The 14,482-nt window shown below is 41.6% G+C and overlaps 1 protein-coding gene across 2 annotated transcripts in view; it reads right to left on the bottom strand.

The window, feature by feature from the left end:
• The window catches only part of ZBTB40 (zinc finger and BTB domain containing 40), an 86,004-nt gene extending 73,042 nt beyond the window's left edge, over positions 1-12,962 (bottom strand). Inside the window, exon 1 of one of the 2 annotated variants that reach the window (XM_017886540.1) lies at positions 12,804-12,962. The gene's annotated coding sequence lies outside the window, so the exon portion shown is untranslated. The remainder of the gene's footprint in view (positions 1-12,803) is intronic. The other variant, XM_017886541.1, reaches the window with a different exon arrangement.
• Positions 12,963-14,482: the final 1,520 nt, after the last annotated feature.

The raw sequence follows: 14,482 nt of genomic DNA on the forward strand, positions 1-14,482 counted from the left end.
AAAAAAAACAAGAATAAAAACCCAGACAGGTGGGGCTGGCTTTAAAGCTAGTGTCATTTCCAACATACCATTCCTTCATTAAACATTTATTTAGCTCCTACTATGTACCAAACACAGATATAAGACATAATCTCTGCCTGAAAGGAATTTACATAAGTCTAAGGTGGGGTTTGAACCCAAATCGATGGACTGGATAGGGGAAGAAGGGTCCAGAAGCTCTTCAAATTACTGCACATGTGATGTTGTCCAACTACACACTTTCTGGGGGAAAGGGCCCACGACTTTCATGAGCAATGTAGCTTAGTGGTTAAAGGCTGGAGCTGGAGCCAGACTACCTGGGTGTGAATCTTGAATGTTCAATTACAAAGTGTGTAATCCTGGGCAAATTACCTAACCTATTAGGAGCTCAGTTTCCTCATATACAAAATGGGGATAGTAATAGTACTTTTCTCATTGGGCTGCTGGAAGATTAAATGAGTTACACCTAAAGCACTGGCACTATAGGAAAGGGACGTAGTAAGTACTCAATAATTAGCTGCTAGCTGCCATGATCATGATCATTGCCCCACCACTACCATCTCACAGATTCTCAAGGCGATAGACATGGAGAAGATTAAGGACCACTAGAAAGGTTGTCTTTCAAATCTCAAAACCGGTAGGTAGCATCTGATTCCTGATGTGCCTACAATAACCATTCTTTTCAATTAATTTACTTTTCTAGATTCTCTCAATTTCTAATGAAACTTCTTTTGAGGTGTTCTACAAAACACAATGAGGCAAAACATCAAAATGTTCAACATAACAAACTGCTTATGTCCTCTTATCTTCTGACTAATTCATAGAAACAAGTGATTTTCAAGGCTGTTATAACAGAAGGAGGCTTTGAGAGACTTAGGTGTCTTTCCAGGCCATGCTGCTCTGATCCAGTTCATCCAAGATAACTCTTTACAGACAAAGCTGCAAAATCTCCTGAGTGACACATGCATCTAATGAGTGACTAGAGATTGTAACTACATTATATTTAAGGCCAACTTTTCCATCCTGCAGTCAAGAGTCTCAACAAGCAATTACCACTCCAATGCTTTCAAATCCAACCTCTTTAGTTATCAAGAAGACCCTTGGCTTTGTCACTGGCGCTGATAGGCATTTTGCTCTGCCCTGAAAACATGAATGATATCTAAGTTTTCGTCAACTTGATTATACTACATTTTTCTTCATCAGGGAATAAATCTGGGCCACACATTAATACAGTACCAAATTCCAGAACTCACAGATACCCGTCTAATGCAAAAATTAAGCGGCCCTGGCAACTAAAGAACAACACACCAGGCACTGTGATGCCAGCGGCTACGTGCTCCACAGTAAAGGTTTGGAGCGTAGGCTCTAGAGATAGCCAGGAGCATGAATCCCAGCTCTGCCCCTCTTACCAGCTGGATTTTAGTCAAGTTGCTTAACTCTCTTGGCCTCAGTTTTCTCTTATGTAAAATGGGAATAATATTAGTGCTTATTTCATGAGGTAGTTGTATGAATAAGCTACTATATGTGAATGAGTCAATACACACAAAGGACAGTTCCTGTAACATTGTTAACAGTCACTAAATGTTAGGTGTTATTACCTTTGGAAAAGGAAGCATAAAATACACCTATCCAAGTATTTGCTTTTGTCATTCTGCTTCATCACTTTCAAGTTACATATGTATCTTCTATATATATGTCAAATTTTTTTAAAAAGAATTTTTTTAAAAAGAAAGGAATTTACAGACAACTACATTGGCTCATTTCATACAGCTGGTCTGGAATGAGACACAGCTAGGAAAGACAGAAAGTGGGGAGAGTCCGACTTCTCATAACAAGACTGCTGGGCTATAATCAGAGATTTCATACAAAACCTTAAACTCATTAAAAATTAGAAGATGCAAAGGACTTTGAAATCACCTGGCCCAATTCCCACATTTCATAGATGAGGAAACCACAGCCTTGAAATGTAAAGTGTTTTAAGATCCTCCAGTTCATTAATGACAGAAATGAGACTCTTCCTGTTACCCATGGCTTAGATATATATTCTAAGTGGAACGCAAAGAAGATGACATTTTGGAAAAGGGAAGAAGAATGAGTTTGGGAGGTTAACAATAATAGCTAACATTTATCAAGCATTTATTATATCTCAGGTATTGTGTCAAGCACTTTACATTGGGGGCCTTAAATAATTTTTGCAAAGCCAGTGAGATAGTCACTATTATTAACCCCACTTTCAACTGAGGAAGTGGAGGCCTAGAGTGATTAAATGACCTGCTCCAAATCACAAAGCCCGTGAGTGGTAGAGTCAGTCAGTGAACTCACGCTGTCCGACTCTAGAGCCGAAACTTTGACCACTGAGTGATATTGCCCAAACTTTAAAATGTAAAAAGCGGTGAAGCTCTTAACCTTAGACTCTTTCTCCTACTTTTTTGATAACTTCTCTGTTCAGAGGCATTACAAGGATATCCTGTAAATGTAGTGGTTTTTAAATAAGAACAGATAATGGGGATGTAGAGCCTACTTATTCTGTGTATGTGAGACACCGCACACACATTCCTCAACCCTCCCTGCCACTTCCTACTTGTTCAAGTTAGCTATTATTGTTAATCTCCCAAACTCATTCTTCTTCCCTTTTCCAAAATGTCGTCTTCTTTGCATTCCAATTAGAATACATATCTAAGCCATAGGTAACAGGAAGAGTCTCATTTCTCTGTTCAAGGCCGTGTACCTTGGTAACAGGGCAGTGAAGGATGTGGGAGTCCATGTGGCCCCAGTGTGGCCCCAAGGCTGTGTCCTAGCCCTATCAGCGAACAAAATGTGCTTGTCAATCCAGCAGATTGTCACTGAGCTCAGCCAAATGCCCTTAACTGAGGCTTGGCACTACACAGAGAAGAAATTCAGCATAATCCCTGCTCTCAAGGAGCTTATGGCACAGCTGGGAAGAAGAGACCACTTTCATCTTAAATCCTTCTTTTCTCACACTTTTGTAGTTAAGTACCAGAGCACTGAAGAGACTACAGACCCCCAACTTCCAGCAACACTGTCCTATCCCACTACTCAGATCACTCAGCCTTCAGTACCCCTCTGTGTACATTTCACAGATCAACTCCTTTCTCATCTCCTCCTAGTGTTATAAGCTTTTTCTTTTGTCTCTGAAGAAGTGGGAAGTATTTTCATCTCTCTATTTCCCTCCATCACCAGGGAGTATGACAAGAGGGTTAACTTAAGGAGCTAACAAAAAAATGCAAAAGAGAATAACTTCTCTATTGCTGTTAATGTTGGGAAAGAGCCTATGGGATTCCATAGTATTTGCTCAAAAATGTTCAAAGGAATATATGAAAATTTCATCCTCAACATTTTACTGCCCAGGAAGAAAAAAAAAAACACCCCCAGAACTCTAGGGGCCAATTATTCTGCTGTCTTGGACTTTGACCTTAGCAAGTCTCCCTCTGGTTTTAACCTGACTACAACTGAGGAGAGATGACAGCAGAGTACCAACTGACTGAGCAGCTTGTGTCTAGGGTGGTCAAATTTAATGACTGCCAGGCCTTCAGAGCAACATTCAAAAGTAACAGTACCACGCCAAACTTACAGGTGAAATGAGTGAGAGCAAGTTTCACTGTTATTTAATTTAAATGTATTGGTTCCCACTATGTTCATGACATCATACTAGGAGGTAAGTATTCAAAACAGTGGCAAGCCTTTGAAAAACCAACCAATATCAGAGTGTAGTAATACAACTAGAGAAATAGAAGACAGAGTGAGCAGAGCACATGAGAAGCAGTAAAGGGGGAAAGATGGGAGGGCTTACTGTCTGCAGTCAGTAGAGAGGGAAGTATCTGAGTGTGAATTTGTAGATGGGAAGACTACTATTAGAGTCTTCGATAACACTAAACTAGTTTGAAGAGTGGCTCTTGACTCTCTCCTTTGCTTCTGCTCTTCCCTGGTCAGTTAGAGCCTAAAATTAATTAATTAATAAGGAGCTATAAAGAGTTGGGTTCTAAATCTGACTTTAGCTTTGTAAACCTGAGTTACTTAACCTTTCAAAACCTGTTTTCTCAAGTGTAAAATGAAGTTAACATGTATATGGGAGCTCATAATGCTACTCTCACTTTTATATTTGCAAATTTTCTTAATAATTTTTAGAAAAGGCAGTAATAATACCTATTGCTTAGTTGTTGTGAGGGTTACATGAAACAATACTGTAAAATACCTAGTACACTGCCTGGCATTTTGAATGTGTTCAATAAATGGTAACTATTATCAACATGATGTGAAATGTTATATAATGTTAAGATATGAATTACTATATTTTAATATTATGAAAATTTAAAAGTTCACAAAACTTTTAAAATTTTTTGGAATGGAGGAAAGAGGAGAACCAAGTACTACGACCCAGTGAATCAACGACTGCAGACTTAGAAATACAACAAGGACGACCTTTCCAAATAGAGTCTGACAGGCTCTCACTCTTTCACCCACCTTCATTCTCCCCTCACTACTTCATTCGTCCATTCAGCAAATATGTTCTGACTGAACTGAAGGCAGGACACAGTGCTAAGAGGTGAGAGTGAGAAAGAGATGAAGGCGGACAAAAGAAGGGGATTTAGGGAACAATATAATAGGATGAGCTTGAAGCGGGAGGTATCTAGGAACCATCTGAAGTCACATGCAAAATGTTTAGAATATGTGGGTGTGTAAAACTTCTCTGGGATCTTCTGCAGGGATTCTAAACAGAATTATTATTTTTTAATGTTAAGGTCTAATAAACTGAAAGAAGCATACAGATTTTTTGTAAGGAAAAACATGTAACACTCCTGAAAAATCACCAAAGTGGCTTTGAGCAAATGAAAAGACAGACCATGATCTTGGATTGAAGAGTCAATATTGTAAAGATGTTATAAAATGTAACACAATCCTAATAAAAATACCATCAAGTCATCTCCTCTTGAAACCAAATTGATGATTAAGTTCATATGCCAGAATAAACAAGCACAAACAACCCGGAAAACCCTGAAAAAGAGCAATATGAAAAAAATTGGCCCTTCCAGATGTTAAATGACAAAACCTTTAACATTAAGATGATTTTGTAACAGCATATGAATTGGCAATCAAACCAATGGAACAAAACAGAAAATCCAGTAAGAAATCTAAATGCATACAAAGGTTTAGTATTCAATAAAGACAGCATCTCAAATCAGTGAAGAAAAAAGTTTTTAATAAGTACTGTTGAGATAACTGACTGGCCATTGAGATAAAGATAAAATCAGATCCTTCCTCAAACCAAATACTAAGATAAATTTCAAATGGATCAGACTCTTAAATGTTTTTTAAAAAGTGGAACCATAAGCCATACATGTACTAGAAGAAAACAGAGAGTCTTAAATGTTTTTTGAAAAGCGAAACCATAAGCTATACATGTACTAATAGAAAATATAACTGGATTCTCCATAAATTGAGAGTGGAGCAAATTTCCTATGACTGCAAATCCAAAGCAATACATGGTAAGACTGATAAACACGACTATATGAAGATATAAAACTTGGATAGCAATAAAACAACATATACAAAGTCAAGCATATGACAACTGGAAAAATATATTTGCAATTTGTATCACAGACATGATATATCCTTTATCTCATAAAAAGAAAAAACAAATTTAAGCTACACTGAAATATTATTTCTTACCTGACAGATTGGCAAAACCCCAAAACTTTAACAGCCTACTTTGTTAGCAAGACAGGAGAAACAGAGAAGAAGGGCTTAGGTATGAAATAAAAACTTCTTGGTAAAAGGAACTTAATTTTAATAGCAATCCTTGAAGTTTAAAACAAATGACGGCCTGGTGCAGTGGCTCACACTTGTAATCCCAGCACTTTGAGGGGCCAAGGCAGGTGGATTGCTTAAGGCCAGGAGTTCAAGACCAGCCTGGGCAACATGAAGAAACCCCATCTCTACCAAAAAATATAAAAATTAGCCAGTTTCCTAACCCAGTCTCAAAATAAATTAATTTTTAAAAAAGTATTCAAGAAAAAGAGCCTGTTTATGAAGTTGGTGATACAACTACACAGAAGATAATTACATCACGTGACTTTAAGACAGTATCTGACTGCACATCTCAAATAGCATATATTCTAAGGACAAACGGAGTAACAGAAAAGCCAAACAGCATTCAGTAATATAAAGGTCAGTGTAGATAATGGCATTGCTACTGGCCTGGTTGATGCCACTACCGGGGAAATCCAGGGAGAAGGAGCAGGCTTGAAGCCTTGGAATGTGACCCACTGGCCCCAGAAAGGATGAAGTCCTGTGGCCGCTGAGAGATTTCAACTTGTACTCAATACAAGGTGAGTTGTGGGAGGAGGGGCTGCTCAGAGATGAGGCTTGAGATACAGGCACAGCCAGAGTTGGAGGGTAGCACTTGCTGGACCATCCTAAGGGCAGGCAGGCCATCCAAGAGTTTTAAAGCAAGGGAATCACATATTCTGATCTGTGCTTTATAAAGACCACTGGTAACAGTGTACCAAAGAGATTGGAGAGGAGCGAAGCTGAAAGCCGCTGACCAACTAGAAGGCTATTTCATAATCCAGGACAAGAGATTACAGCAGCTTTAACCAAAGGAAGAGAAAGGGTAGAAGAAATCAACAGTCTTGTAGCCTAACTAAATATGTGCTGAGAGAGAAGATCATGGCACCATTCCCAGGTTTCTGCCTTTGGCAACTCTGTGGTACCATCCACTGAGCCTAAGACCCAGGGAGAAGTACCAGGTGGAAGAAAGATGGCAAACTCACTGCTGCCAATGCCCTGAAGACCATCTTCTGGAGCTAATGGGGACAAAGAGCAAAAGGAGTCAAGAAAGCAAACTCAGGAAGACTCAGTGGTCAGGCCCCAGTCCTAGAAAGCTGAGAAATAGGATGAAATTAGCAGGTTAGATTGCCTCTTACAGTATTTTCTCAAAATAGAAATAGAATCACCTATTGTTCACCTTTAACACTAAAAATAACCCCACTATAGCTAACACTAACTAACGAATATTAACCAACAAATACCAGTATTTGGAACCTCAAAAGCTATTATTTACCGTTATAATCCTTTGTTTCTAATTTCCTCATCCTTCCTGGTCCCTTTCTTTCATAAAGCATCCTCTATTGTTTGGTGCTGTTCCAGAACCACGCTAGTGCCTGCAGCAGGGGTCACTTAGACAGACAATCACTAATGTTTAAATGGAAGTAGCTACTTTTTAAACACTCTATGAGCCAAACTCTGGCCTATAGGAGTTTTCTATTGAGGTACCAGTTTTACAGAATAACCTAAGGTAAAGATATTTCCTTGTTTTTGTTTCCCTTTGGGTACTAATAAAACCAGAAATTACATTTATGAATTGACTTTTTCAAAGGTCCCAGTATTATTTAAGTTCTCAGATAGGTTTTGTCTCAATATAGAAGCTCTTTCTTTTCACAGATATAAAGGGAGGGGACTCTTCTGGACAAATGCAGGGAAACAGCCTATCTTTCCTTACTCCTCTGCTTCCTCAAGTCTATCCCGTCCCCTCTTCTTCTTTCCTTTAAAAAAAAAAAAGGGGGTCTCAACTGGAATGCAGTGGTCTGCTCATAGCTCACTGCAGCCTCAACTCCTGGGCTCGCATAAGTGATCCTCCTGCCTCAGCCTCCCAAAATGCTGGGATTACAGGTGTGAGCCACTGTGCCCAGCCTTCTTTGCCTCAGCCTCCCAAAGTGCTGGGATTACAGGTGTGAGCCACTGTGCCCAGCCTTCTTTCCCTTTTAACCCAACTTTCCTGAGTCTGAGGAACTGACTCCATCTGTAACAAGCCGATGCCTATAAACAAAGTAGTGGAATTCCACTACCACTTCCTTTCCTCTATCAGTAGAAACGTTATGATATCTGCTAACGAGGTTGCCTAGACAATAGGTCCACATCTCACTGGTCTCATGTAAATTAACAACCATCTCTAAGGCATTTATGAAGCAGTTCATTGGGTAGATACCTATATTATACAAACATTCAACTATGCTTGACCACTTTAGACAGAAAACAAAGACTGATAAGACTCAAACTCTGAGGTTAAGGTTACAGAGCAGTGAAACAGCACCTGGTTTCAGGGGAGATTCTCATCATGCCTTCAGTTAGATGGTGTTAACACGTGATTTAAATGGCTCTGTACCTTTTAAAGGGTCAAGGGCCTTTCTGAGATCAGATTAAAGTAACTGGCTCTCTCTCCAGAAAAAAATGACATTCACACAAATTTGCAGGCAACTTCAAAAGATTCATGGGTCTCTTGAAATTCAACCATTTACCCTGAAATTAACAATCTCTGACTTACATGGATCAGTATAATACATTTATGTGAGGAAATGAAATACGTGGCATCATAATTTTGAGGATTTGGAGTTAAATAACAACATTAAGGAAATGTAAGGAAAGCTGGCTTTCTTTCCTTATCCTTCTCTCTCTTGAGGGCTGCCAGAGTCTCAAAACTGTATGCTCTCTGCAAATGAAATACTGCACTCTCTGCAAGACTTACAGAAAGTGACAATCTCATCTCTGAATTTCAACACCCTTAGTATTTAATTATTTCCTCTATGTGGTTAGTAGCTTGTTTTCTCCACATTATCCAGATGATGGCTTTGGAAGGCAGACTATTGGAGATCCAGAAAACCACATATCCCAATTTAATTTCCTTGTGAAAATCAAAGAGCTCACTCTCCTGAAGAGTTGAAAGAGGCTGAGGGGTCACTGCCTTCCCCCAGCGTGCTGGTTCAGGCAGTACTCGAGAAGGGTAATGTAAATACTCAGTATGAGGCAACAGGGCATACCAATTTGTTTTTCAATCTATTTTATTTCAGTTCAAAACATCATTGCGGACAGATAGTCCAAGAAAACAAGCCACACCTGGGTTATACTCAGTCTTCCTCAATCTCCAAAAGCAGGTGAGTATTGCCAAAGTGTGGTTCGTTTTCCTAGACTGCCTGTCTGCAATGATGCTTTGAACTGAAATAAAATAGATTGAAAAACAAATTGGTATGCCCTGGCTCTTCTTGCAGTTTCATATTATCCTTCAAAGCTAGTGTTAGCACCTGCTCTTTATTGGAACCCAACAGATGCAAATCACAGAGTAAAACTGTAATACTTTAGATGCAAAGGTCCCACCCAAACCTAAAACAGCAATTTAATTCAGGCGTGTTGTTTAACACTGCACTAACATGCCACTCTCTGTCCAGTTCTTTGCTATGTTTGCAGGGTTGGATCGTGTCTTCTGATGACATGTGCAATATGGTTACCGGGGAGAGTTTAGAGTGACACTTGCCATGTTGTTCTTCTTACATAGTTCCCTTGATTTATTATTGTTTCTAATTTCTTACGTTTATGAACCCAAACATTATCCTATTTTTTACTTATTCAAAAAGCCTACCATTTGCTTCAAAGCATGCCATACTGTTTTAGGGTATGTGACATTATTTTGAAAACTTTTGGAGGAAACTTGAAATCATTTGCAAACAAATTTTTAAATTGCCACCAACTAAAAGAAGTCTAACATTTGTTTAGAATGCCTTAAGAGAATAAATACACCTTTGATGGAGGAACACAAGTAGTTTCCAACTTAAAACACTAAAATGCTGAAAAGTGTTCTGCATAGACAGCTGTACAATTTGGCTTTAAAAAAATTAGATGCCATTTGGAGAAGTTCTTCTCCAAGCAGAAACACTAAGAAAAAACAAGATCTGCTCCCCTCTTTCCAGAGATAAAAGTAGTGGGCTTCTATTTTAAATGGATCCCCATTCTTAATTTTGTCTGTAATGTATTTCTGGATTTTTGTTATTAGTAAGCACTTTATAAAGTTTCCATTTGGAGCTAAATTTAGTTATTCAGCAATATGTGCAACAACAACAAAAAGAAAATACCATAGCTATGAATACAGTTTCTCTTATTTAATCTGCACAACCCTTTGAGGAGGCACCATCATTCACATTTTCCAGATGAGATAACTAATCTGTAACTTGCCCTTGGGCATGCAGTTCTCTCAGTAGTAGCTGGGTTCAGGGCCAGGGACTGAGCACAGCAGTGAACCACAGCACAGTGACTCCCTTTGAGTTCTCCAACATCTCAAGTTGTTACCCACCTTAGTCTCCCAACCTCCTGAAAAGTTCTTCCTCCCAGCTTCGTCTCTCCCTTTCCCCTTCTTGCTAGCCTAGTTCCTTGTCACTCAACAAGTTTCAGCTTAAACTACCTTTCTTAAGACAGGTTTTCCCTGACCACCCAGAGAAAAAGTGAGTCTCCCCGTTTAGTGTCTCTCTCGGTGCTGTTTTATTTCCTTTAGAGCGTTGCCACAACTGGAATAACTTTGTTATTTCTTTCCTGTCTTGACACTAGGCTTTAGCTTTCAGAACAGAGCCCCAGGTCCATCTTGCTCACTCTGGTAATCACAGGACCTAGACAGTGGTGCTTGGTACACGGAGACACTAAAGTATGTTTGAGGTTGGGTGCGGTGGCTCACGCCTATAATCCCAGCACTTTGGGAGGCCAAGGCGGGCAGATCATTTGAGGTCAAGAGTTCAAGACCAACATGGTGAAACCCCATCTCTACTAAAAATACAAAAAAAATTAGCCGGGCGTGGTGGCATATGCCTGTAGTCCCAGCTATTCAGGATGTTGAGGCAGGAGAATCACTTGAACCTGGGAAGCAGAGGTTGCAGTGAGCCGAGATTGCGCCACTGCACTCCAGCCTGGGCAACAGAGTGAGACTCTATCTCAAAAAAATAATAAAAGAAAAGAAAAGAAAAGAAAAGAAAAGAAAAGAAAAGAAAAGAAAAGAAAAGAAAAGAAAAGAAAAGAAAAGAAAAACTTGTTCAATGAATGACCTGGATTTGTTTACTTAGTATTTACCTGCAAACACCAGGTTATGGGTACTGGCTAGCAGCTGAGGATACAACAGGTATGGTGTGGTCCCTGCCCTTAAGGACCTCCTCAACTAGTAGGAAAGACAATAAACAGATGAAACAATACAGGGTGGCGAGTGTGATCAGATTAGCTTCAGCTCCCAGCTGAATGCATTAGCTATGTAACCTCGAACATCTCTTCTCCGTGAGTTTGTTTCCTCCATGTGCAAAATAGTAATACTAATACTACTTATGTCATAGTATTGGTGTGAGGATTAAATGATAGTCCATATAAATAAAGCACTTAGCACAGTACCTGGCACAAAATAATCACTCAATAAATAGCAACTACTAATTTTACTATGATGATGCTATTACAGCTGTATTTGAAATTATATTTGTCTACCTGTATACCACTTGTCCAAGCCCCACACAGAATTTAAATTCCATGGAAGGGCAGAAATCGTGTTTGTCTTGTTCACCACTGTATTTACAGGAATTTGAAACGTCTCTGGTACACAGTAAGTGTTCAACAAACACTAACTGATTAATGAATGCATGCGTACATGCATGCGGTGTTCTGAAACCGTTTGTTAAATCACTGATGAATAGCCAAGTTTGGGGACTACTGACATAGAAGAAAAGTGTTTATATTAGAAAGGAGGGGCAGAAGTTTGATGATTTAGCTAAGTAGAAAAAAAAATTGCACTTTGAGATTGTAATTAAATCTCCATTAACCATACAAAGATCTGGGTACAATTCCAGGGAAGAGCCAACAATTCCAGGTAGAAAAGACATGAAAGAATAAAATCCAAACAGTTTGACCAGTGCCATCAGGCAGGGGGCTCCCAGGGACGGGCTCAATTTGGCAGCCCTATAACCTAGTACACCTATAAATATCTTAACCACTCAGAACCAACTTCTTCCTTTTTTGTTAAATGGAAATACCATACTTACTTATAAAGCGTGGTCATAAAGTACAACAACACTTGTATGAATATAAATAAAGCACCTGGTTCATTGTAGCACTAGCTGGATGGTATCACTGCTATTCAAAGCAGGAGAAACTCTGAATAGTAAGACCAGAAGGGAAGCCAGAGTGTTTGTCAACTAAAGCGCTCTCGGTGCATCTCGAAGTTTTAACTCGTTTCCCACACCAGGAGAAGGGACGAGAGGAATAGCTGGATGACAACACTGATCCAATCTACTTGTGTTTAGGGCAGATTATCAGCAGACGTTTGCTGTAAGGGACCAGAAAGAGTTTTGGCTTTGTGAGCCAGCCGATTAAAGCCAAGCAACGGCTGCGCAATTACTCAACTCTGCCCTCTTGGCAGGAAAGCAGCCATAGACGATACATCAACAATGAACATGGCCGTGTTACAATAAAACTTCATTTATGGACTTGATTTCATAGAACTTTCTCAAATTACATGAAATATTCTTCCCCCCAACCATTTGAAAATGTAAACAAAGACCGAGAAGGGAAGAGAGAAGAGCGGGATGGATTAGGCCCAAGGCCGTTGTCCGCTGACGCCCGGCGAAGGGACCTGAAGGGAGGGGGAGTGAGACTGCGACAAGAGGCCTCTGGACATGCCGAGAGGGAGGTGCGGGGCGACAACAGGCCCCAGGCGGTGTCAGGCCCGGCCTGGCGCCCTGAGTGGGTCCCCGCGGTCTCTCTCCTCTGCATTCTACAGCAGACCCTGCGCTAGGGGTGCAGGCCGCCCCTGGCGGGGGCACGTCCTGGGTGTAGGTGAGGCGGCTGTGACTCGGCAGAGTCCCACGGGTTCGCCACGCGGAAGGGTCTGTGTACACCCCTCACTTAGGGCGCAACCGGGCCTCCGCTGCAAAAAGGGTCTCCACGCGGAGTCCCAGCCCCGTTTCTATGGTTACCTGTTCAGCACCGATTCAAACTGCCGTTCTTTATTGACAGCGCCATAGAGGACACGAACACTCCTGCCCGAAGGGAACAATAAAGCTTTCGCCATTCAACAGCGCCGGAGACGCCAGAAGGCGGCCATCTTGAGGCCGGCGCGCAATGGGTATCAGAGGGGAGGGGGCAGCCCGACCTGCCCCGCGGGCCGCGGTCACGTGCTGGGGGCGGGGTATGCGTCACGCGCTCGCTCTCCACCAATGCTAGGACCGCGGGGGCCGGCCGGTTGCTAGGCTCTTCTCTGACCTCTAATCTTGGCCACGCCCTCCTTCCCTCCCCACACTTCCTAAGGAAAGTTGTTTTTTTTTTTTTTGAGACGGGAGTTTCGTTTTTGTTTCCCAGGCGAGTGTAGTGGCGCGATCTCGCCTCACTGCAGCCTCCGCCTTCCAGGTTCAAGCGATTCTCCTGCCTTAGCCTCCCCAGTAGCTGGGATTACAGGCGCGCGCCACCACGCCCGGCTAATTTTTTTTCTCTGCTATTTTTAGTAGAGACCGGATGTCACCATGTTGGCCAGGCTGGTCTCGAACTCCTGAGCTCAGATGATCCGACTGCCTCAGCCTCCCAATATGTTGGGATTACAGGCGTGAGCCACCGTGCCCGGCTCTAGGGAAAGTTGTAATGGAGCTCCGCAGTCTCTCGCTTGGGCAGCACTAGGGTTAGGATTTTGTTTCAAAGAATGGCAAGGAAGTGAACACAAAAGGCTTCGTTTTTCCAAAACAACACATTCACGTGCGAGATGGAGGGGCAACCTGAGCCGCGTCCCCAGCGTCCCACTCTTTGTGGGAGATGCTTGGCGCCGGTGGGGTGCAGTGGGCTGAAGGTGTCCTGGAGGCATCTTGATCCTGCCTCTCGCACCTCCCAATTTTGGGATTTAGGGGCTTGGGGATTTAGCCCTAGCTTTTCTTGTGCTCATTTTCCTTCTCACACACTATGCGTTCCTTGTTGAAGCGTCCCCTTGCCACCTTCCTTACACAAACATTTAAATCAGATCTAGCAGTATCATACTGAGTCACCTCCGCGCTGGCCCACTGAACACAGTCACCCTGTCACTGACATGCAGCCACTTTTTCTATCCCTGCCAGTTACGCACCCAAATCCAGCCGTCTTAGTGCAATGTCTAGCTTCCTCTGTGGTTATAGCTGTTCCATTCGCAATGTCAATATTCAGTCGTTCCGAGAGCTGTCTCTGGCAGACTGACTCACCCCATCACCGTTTTACATCATAAATTCAATCTACTGGGCAGAACTGTCACTTGCATAGTTGCTGTCTCCCGGTCGATCATATTTACTGTCACTGTCTGACATGCAGCTACTGTCAATGACCATAAACTTCAAACGGTTCTGTTCAAAATAGCACTCTGTTTGCCCAGCTGTTGCCCTTTCTGTTGTTTTCACTGTCATTGTCATGCAGCCACTTTCTCTGCCACACAGTCAAGCCAGTATTTAACAGGCCCCTTCAGGGTACACAGTTGTCCTCATACCCTTGTGCCCAATTAGTCACTTTCACTATTATACTCATGTCACTGTTACATTCAGGGTCGGATTTACTGTAGCTGATATTCAGTCACTTTTGTAGTCACTGGAACCACACCTACGGCTGTTGTGTCTCCTAAGCCCTCATTTCCACCAGCCTCACATTC

The sequence above is a fragment of the Rhinopithecus bieti genome, unplaced genomic scaffold (assembly GCF_001698545.2).
Source record: "Rhinopithecus bieti isolate Rb0 unplaced genomic scaffold, ASM169854v2 scaffold_14826, whole genome shotgun sequence".
Classification (NCBI taxonomy): Eukaryota; Metazoa; Chordata; class Mammalia; order Primates; family Cercopithecidae; genus Rhinopithecus; species Rhinopithecus bieti.